Raw genomic sequence first — 8,692 nt, forward strand, 5'->3', positions numbered from 1 at the left:
TCGGAGAAACCTAAGACGGGCAAAGTGCCCTTCAACCTCTTCGGCCTGTGACCCACATCCTCGGTCTGAGGATGGGAAACCGCCATCACCCTAGTGGGACCTGAGCCGGTCCTACCAGGGGCAGCGAAGATAACATTAATTGTTCCCAATGCTGGCCGAGATGTATTGTTCCTCTGGTTGTTTGAGCCAACTTGACTGACCTGCCCAGTGGGCTGACACAAGTGCTGCTTTAACTTTCCCTCACTGACGAGCTGCTCCAGATGATTCCACAGGGTCCGACAGTTCTCGGTAGTGTGGCCCACATCCCGATGGTACTGGCAAAAGAGGTTCTGATTCCTCTTCGCAGGGTCTCCTGCCATCTTATCAGGCCATTTAAAGAAGGGTTCCTTACGAACTTTCTCCAGCAGCTGATGTACTGGTTCCCGGAATACAGTGTCCACGACCTGAGGTGCTGCCGAGGCGGACTGTCCAACGTAATCTCTCCTCGGCTTGTTATTGTGGTATCTATCCGACCTGAAATCCCTTCTCTCCTGCGGGATAACCTTATCCTTTCCCTTTCCTTGCTGTTGGTCTTCCTCTACTCTCTTATACTCGTCAATACGGTCCATGTGGCGACGTACACTGCGAACAGGCTTTTTAGTCAAAGACTTTCTCAGGTCGTGATCAGTAGGGAGGCCTACCTTAAAGGTATTAAGCGCCACCTCATCAAAGTCACCATCTATTTCATTAAACATCTCCCAGTAACGATCGGAGTATGCTTTCAACGTCTCCCCTTCCCTCATGGTTATGGATAACAGTGAGTCCAATGGTCGAGGTACTCTGCTACACATGATGAACCGTGAAGCGAATGCTCTAGTGAGCTCCCCAAACGAACTTATAGACCCCGACTTAAGGCCGTTGAACCACCTCATAGCAACAGGTCCTAGGCTATAGGGGAAAACTTTACACATCAGGGTCTCGTTGTGAGAGTGCACCGCCATCCTCTGGTTAAAGTGACTCACATGCTCCACCGGATCAGTCCGGCCATTATAGATGGTGAAAGTGGGCTAGGTAAACCTTCTGGGAAGCCTTCCTTTCTCAATCCTCCGTGCAAATGGAGATTTGGAGAGCTGGTGCAACGCCCTACTCATAGCATCGTTACCTAAGCCCCTAGAATGAGGCTTCTTACGTCTGCGAGCTGGCTGGTCGTCCTCCTCACCGGAAGATGTTGCACTGGTAGGAGAGCGCGACCTTGAGCTGTAGCCAGCTCCCCTATCCTCCTCTGAGGAAGAATTAGCTGAGGACGGTGAAAACCTACGCTTGGCGCGGCGTAGCTTTCTCTTTAAACGGTTGATTTCCTTCTGCATGGATTTAGAACCCTCATCGTGGGTGGTGCTACCCCCTACATGAATATGGCTAGCACCTGGGTATTCTGTATGGACACTCCCCTCACGATCCCTTCGATGTTCAAGACGTTCGAAATGATCTTCCGGCTGTGATCCCTGTGACTCTGCATGGTGAGCACCTAAGCCTGCCATAGTATCCCTGCCTCTTCTAGACTAGATTTCCCACAGACGGCGCCAATTGTAAGCGCACAATTGCACCTGGCCCCAAGAACAGTTACGGGCTCAGGCCCAATGAGCCTCAAACAATATGATTTGTAGAGTGTGGGCTTGAAACCCAGGTTAGAAGTATTTGAGGATTAAATGACAAGCCAAAGATTGTAAACACTTGAAAACAACAAGGAATACTATAAATCAACTTGCTCGGACGTAAGCCGAGAACTGTTCTTATATTATTTCTCTCTCTTTTTTCTCTTTCTTTTAGATTACAAAGAAGGGGGTCCCCCTTTCTATTCTAAGTTTCTCTTTAAATACTCCTCTTTTTGATACTTTGTACACGTGTTGCCCCAACTCCCCTTTAGCCTAGATATTTCTTTTCTCAGTGCCTTTGAATAGTAACCAGAAGTTTCCCTTCTACTGTTCAGGTGTCACTTCCCCATTAATGCGGCCAGGGTGGTAGGTGCAGGGTCTTTAATGTGGGGGTAGCAGCCTTTATCTTTGGTATTTTTCTAACATCGGTGCTTCTAGGACATTCAAGGGTTTACCCCCTTTAACCATTGGTCTTGATCATGTCATTCCCTAACCTTTACCATAAAGTCCCGGGTTCTCCGGTGTCCGTCCGAAGGGAAATTCATCCTCGGCTGGATCCTCGGATCCTCGGCGTATGGGCCGACCCGTAGTACTAACAAGTTCTAAAACCAAGAGCAGGTCGGCCTTCCCTAGCATGGCCCAAAGGCCCACATCTTCATCAGGGTCTTTTTACTCCCCACAACCACTTCAAACTATGCATTAAAAAAAAACCAATAGAATAAAATTGTGTGTGAAACAATGAATTTTTGTTCACCAAATTTGACTAAACCAAAAAAGAAGTCTAGAAACATAATAAAATGTCCCAATATTTTCACAATACATTTATTTTCAGTCTTGGTAAATTTAGGTTTGATACATTATTTATTTTATAGAAATGTTATCTCCATAATATTTTCATATCAAATTCTAAATGGCAAGTTGTTATTGATTTTAAAATTGACTCATGACTTATATCACTTTTTTATCGATCAGTAGCAGCTTACCACCTATGATTTATTGTAAAATTAAAGTGAAAATGTTGTGGACTTAGTAATTTTTTATTTGATCTATAAGAAATTGAGATCTTAACAATTGTGAAAATATTGTGATAACAGCAAGTATTACAACATTTTCACAAAACATTTATTTTAGATTGTAATTAATCGTAGTCTCATATTTTATTATTTTATTTTGACCTATAAAAAATTGACATCTCAATAATTGTGTATTGTGAAATTTATTGTGTTAGTATAAAAATATATATGCCAGCTCATATAAATATTGAAAAAAAGAGTACAAACCAATGACTGGAAAAAGAAGAAATGAACAAAAAAAGAAGAGAAAGGGCTAATAAAGTAATGAACAATACATATTGAATAAATCATTAAGTACCGTAGCTACTACAGTAGCTGGTTAGTCACAGTCTCATATTTTATTATTTTATTTCGACTTATAAGAAATTATCACCTCAATAATTGTAAAGATATTATGAAATTTGTTGTGTCAATATAACAATACCTTTATTTTTAGTTGTGGTTAATTCTAGTATAATATTTTATTTTGACCTAAAATGAATTAACATCTCAAAAATTGTGAAAATATTGTGACAATTTATTGTGTTAACTAACAGCTATATATAATTTTTTTTTTTTAAAGTGTTGACTGGGCAATATTACTGGAAAAAAAAAAGGCCAGTGAACAGTGCATATTGAACCAACAAAAAAAAAATGTAGCTACTACCTTAGCTTTACGCACTCACACTTTTGTTATGAAAGTGTTGTGAAAATTATTGTGGATGTAGTACTTCTTTTTTCACTATACATTTCTTTATAGTTGTGGTTGGTTCTTGTATGATATTTTATTTTGACTTATAAAGAATTAAAATCTCAACAATTGTGAAAATATGTGACAATTTATTGTGTTAACTAACAAGTCTATATTAAAAAAATAAAAAAAAAGTGGACCAGATGATATTACTTGAAGGGGGAAAAAAAAAGCAACGAAACATTGCAAAGGACCGAATAAACCAAGTTATTGTAGTTTTACTGTAGCTATAGCGCATTGGCGCTACTATAGCAAACCTACTATAGCTTTTCCCACTCACGCTCTTTATATATAGATTTACTCTTTTTTTTTGTTGCAAATATGTATAATATTTGCCACTTTTTATATGTCTACAACATAAGCTTAAAAAGTAAATATATTAAGATTTCTTTAAACTAAAAAAAAAAACACAAAAGCAAAAGCAAAGCTCGAAAAGCTGGCATACTTAAAGTATATATATATCACACATGCTTTGGTTGTATATATTCTTTGACATTAGCATTCACGTGATATATTATAAGTAAATAATTACTCACATGTATATATGTATATATTGTTTATAAAACTTTTTCAAAAATAAAAATGCCAAGTATCTTATTTCTTCACTAAAAAGATAACGTTTGAAATAAATTAAAAAAAGGTACTATCTCTCGGATAGGTGTTGTGGGGTGCCTAACACATTCTCCATACATAATCGAACTTCCGAATCCAAGATATTTGGTTCAAGACTTTTGCTTTACCTTAATTAACAAACCCTTAAAATTGGTTTAGTTAATTAGGTAACTTAAAATGAATTAGACACATAGGTGACCACTCACACCTAATACAAAACTAATGGTTAGTGATGACTCCTAAAATATAAATAAAAAAGGGGACTCACACACACACACTACCCTAAAGATACAAGCACACAAAGAATCACGTTACCAAGGACCTAATGTGCAACCACCCTAAAAAACCCCGAAATTTTTAGGTGTCCACAGAACTTGAGTTTGTGAGACTCAAGTTCCTTGTAATATATAACTTGAGTTTATAAAACTCGAGTATCATAAAACTGACACGTCACAGCTTCTTACAATTTATGCACTAGCTTTTTATTTAATGCACTCACTCACCAAATACACTTGCACTCACTGGACACGTTACTTCTAGACACCTACACACTATGAATTTTAGGATTGGTACTTTTTACACACTTCACTTCACCTGTCCTTACTTGTCCTTCACTTCACATGTCACATAGCATGGGCATCATCCTATCTATATATACTAGATGTATGTCAAAAAGTATTGGAATAACTTAGTGGAAGATATATGTACTCTAAGAGCACTCATGTCAGTGGTGCATAATAGAATATGATGCAAAATTTACACAATATCCTTTAAAATTGACCCACATCAGTCTGGCCATTGGTGTGTAAACATGCACACTTGGTACAAAAATTGTGTATATTTACATGGTTACTGTAGCTTTGCATTTAATAGTTTAATATTTTTCTCTCTCTTCATATTGCTAGATCTCTCTCTCTCTCTCATCTCAGAACAGTAAAATGAGTAAACCCTCTCTCTCTCTCTCTCTCTCTCCCTTAAAGCTTCCATGGCCAAACCTTGATAATCTTACCGCAGCTCGCTGTTGCCACTGTGGTTTACCTTGTAAAGCCCTCTCCGATCTCACCCATTTTCGTTCAATATTGCTTTCTTTTTTTGCTTTGTAATGAGCTTTTAATAGTGAAATATATATTAATAAAAAAAAAGCAATGGATACTCAAATTCTTTATGTAATATAAACTACTAAATTGTTTTTTCTTAAAAAAATTTGTATAAGCAATAGATGTTGGAAATAAATAATAAAATGGTTATGTTAATGGGTGCCCTTAGGGCAATTGTTAACAAATTATTTTAGGAAAATTTTGACACAATTTTTATGAAAAATAGAAAAAAAAAATGTCAAGATATATATATATATATATATATATATTTTTTTTTTTCCCATTAAAACTTTCCTAACAATTGCTCTTAAGACATCCATTAACATTTCTCATAAATAAAGTAGGAAAAATCTCCTCACCATTTTTCAACTAGTTAGCACCATCACTATCCTAGACTGATTGAATTTCAACACATAATTATATTGACCAATGTAAGTATGAAGGACAAAGCCAGGACTTAGAATTATGGAAGACTCTGTTACTTGTTGTGTGTGGTGGCTCCGACCTTTAGTTCTGTTGCTTAGCTGCTAAGAGTCTCTTATTTTTTTTTGTTTTTATTTGCTGGATAAAGACAAAATTATTTTGTTTAAAATTTTTTAAAAGCAATGGGTAGTTTGTTTTGGGTGAAACTGATTTATTGAGATTAATTTTTTTAGTTTTGCTATTGGTAATTTATGTTGTTGGGCTAATTTTTTGGGCTAGTATATTTTGTTTTAGATTTTAGATCTATCAATTTTTTTTATGACCTTTAAAAGGAGGAAAATGCTAAAGTTACAAACTTTTTTTTAAACTGCTGATATGATGAATAATTATTGGTAAGTAAAAAATTGATGTAAGTGGTGGGCCTAGATTTGAAGCAATAAGAATTTGCTATTTTAATAGTTTGTAAAAATTTTGTGCCTATAACATTACTCTTAAAAGAATCAATGATATTTTTGTTTAGAAGAAAAGGAATCAATGATGTTGTCGAGGGGATAAAGTATAATTTTATATAAAATAATTGCTAAAATTGGTATTGCATATATAGTATATACTAATATATTTTTTAAAAAATTCAAAGGGGGCATTGCCTCCAAAGGGCCAAAGCCTATGAGTGGCTCCTTCCCTGCAAGTATACAACAAAAACAAAATAATAACAGTAACATAAGGTATAGTGGTTAATATTTGTACCTAAGTTTTGCGCAATATGCTTAGCATAAACTTGATAAAACTTGCTATTTAGTAGACATGCAACAATTGAACCTTCTTAAAAAAAAAAAAAAAAAAAAAAAAATTTGAACCTAAAATCGTTTACCTGTTTGAACTCGAACAAGAAAAGAAAGGATATGGGCAATAAGGATAACTCGTTTAATCCGATAAGTTTCTGACTCATTCCCAATATTGATCCAACCCTACATGTTCATCATGCCTTTATTATAAAATTTTTAAAGAAGATAAAATTGCTTTTTGCCCTTATTTTATGATAGACTATAACAGTAATTACATAAAAATAGGAATATGTATTACGATGAATACAAGATGAAGTAATGTAATACTTATTATTATTTATTTATTTGGTGACAACACAATATTAGAACCCTGAAGATAATGAAATGAAAATATTTTAAATCAAACTTAAGATATATTTTAGGAAATATCTTACTCATATAATTATATTTCTTACAAAATAATATTTTTTGAGAAGTGTTACATCCATAACATTTTCACAACAAATCATAGGTGATTAATTGTTATTGGTTCAAATTTGAACCTAACACTAAGATTACTTTTTTGCCCCAACAATAACAACCAGTAACAACCTGCCATTTAAGATTTGTTGTAAAAATATTGTGAAAATGTTGTGGATAGTTCATTTCTCATATTTTTTAAGTTTGAAAGAGATATTAGTTATTTTTTTATGATTTTTAATTTTCATAATTGTTATATGCATATGGAAAGTTTGTTTATTTGGGAATATATTAATTTTAGAAATTAATACACTTTCTAAGGAATAGCTATTACAATCCTTTTAGAGATGAATAGTTATTCCAAATTTTCAAGAATAGCTATTCATAAGAAATGATTATTTATTTTTTGTAATAAAAATATAACCAAACTGCTAAATAGTTAAACTATAGGAATAACTATCACATTATAATACCTATTATAGTCTACCAAACACATCTGTAATGATATTACTTGTCAATTTGATGAGCAATTTTCAAATATAAAATTTTTTCAGTATTTTATTTACTATTAATACTGAGTATTTATTATTTTTATGTTCATTTACCGTTTTTCCTCATGGGACTGGACTTAATTGGGCTCAATAAGGGACATTAAACTCTTACTTTATAGCCCCACCTCCCAAACCCAAATGTAGGTCTTGTTCGGGTATTGGGCTTTCTTTCTTGAGTTTTGCTTAGGGCTCTCTGTTTACTTATAAAAGACATATCAGAACCCATCTCCTCTCCATACTGTTTTACTTAAATCGTACTCTGCCGAATTAGCAAAACGCTAAACCGAACCAAAGACTCATCAATCGCCACAAGCATCTTGTCGAATGGGTGGAAACTGGAAACTCCATTGGACTCTCGTCCCAAAACTCGACCTCGACAAAAGTACGATCGACGCGTCATGTGGACAATCAGATAATCTCAATACCTTTGAATATATTGTGCCCAGTGTTCTAGCTCGACACCGTACGTGCCTCCAAAAATTTAGCCTCAAATTCCATTTTAACTGTGACTGTTTCCATGGCCGTCTTGATAAATGGATTGCCAATGTGACTTTGCGTAAAGTGGAAGAACTCGACCTTGGGATTGAAGGGAAGTCGAAAGTTTGGACGTTGCCCAATAGCATATTCTATTGCAAGACATTAGTGGTTCTGAAGATACGTGGCACAATTGAGATTGATCCTCCGTCATCCTTTCAACTCCCAAGCTTAAAGAGTAAAGATAATCACACTCAGTCTCCGTCTCCTTCTGAAATATGGTGTTTGTGAATTATTTAAGCTTTTATCTGGCTGCCCCGTTCTCGAAGATCTGTCATTTGACGTGGAGGGGTTCAAATCTAAAATATGGGTACCTACACTGAAACGTTTAAGTATCTATTCTGGAAATCCGAAATACAAACTTGAGATAAACACCCCAGCTGAGGTTATATGGGTAAAATCGTTTTTCTTCACAAACTGGACAACTTACTTCACGCAAATGTTGATATTAATAATGATAATGCACATGATATGGAATGGGAAGACCGATGGTATGGGGAATGGTATGCAGATAGGGTATACAAGCTTCTTGCAGCCCTCCATAACGTCAAATTCCTGAAAATTTATCCTTATGTCTCAAATGTGATTTAGGAACAAGATCTTGTTCAAGTCCTCCAATAATTGGATGGAAAGAGTGAGTTCGTAAGTTAAAAGTTTTAATAGCAGAATTAGAAAATGATATATTCATGCTCTATTGAGTTTATAGACATTTTTAGGACATCCTTTGATGGTGATGTGATTATAATCTTGTCATGCAGTATTTCGGTTTTGGTTCCACTTATCCTTCCTGCTTCCAA

The 8,692-nt window shown here is 35.1% G+C and overlaps 1 pseudogene; it reads left to right on the top strand.

Annotated features, from left to right (window-relative positions):
- The first annotated feature begins 7,685 nt into the window (after nt 1-7,685).
- On the top strand, nt 7,686-8,486 carry LOC142639609 (F-box/LRR-repeat protein At4g14103-like; annotated as a pseudogene).
- The last annotated feature ends 206 nt before the right edge of the window (nt 8,487-8,692 follow it).

This window comes from Castanea sativa, chromosome 6 (genome assembly GCF_040712315.1).
Source record: "Castanea sativa cultivar Marrone di Chiusa Pesio chromosome 6, ASM4071231v1".
NCBI classification, from domain to species: Eukaryota; Viridiplantae; Streptophyta; class Magnoliopsida; order Fagales; family Fagaceae; genus Castanea; species Castanea sativa.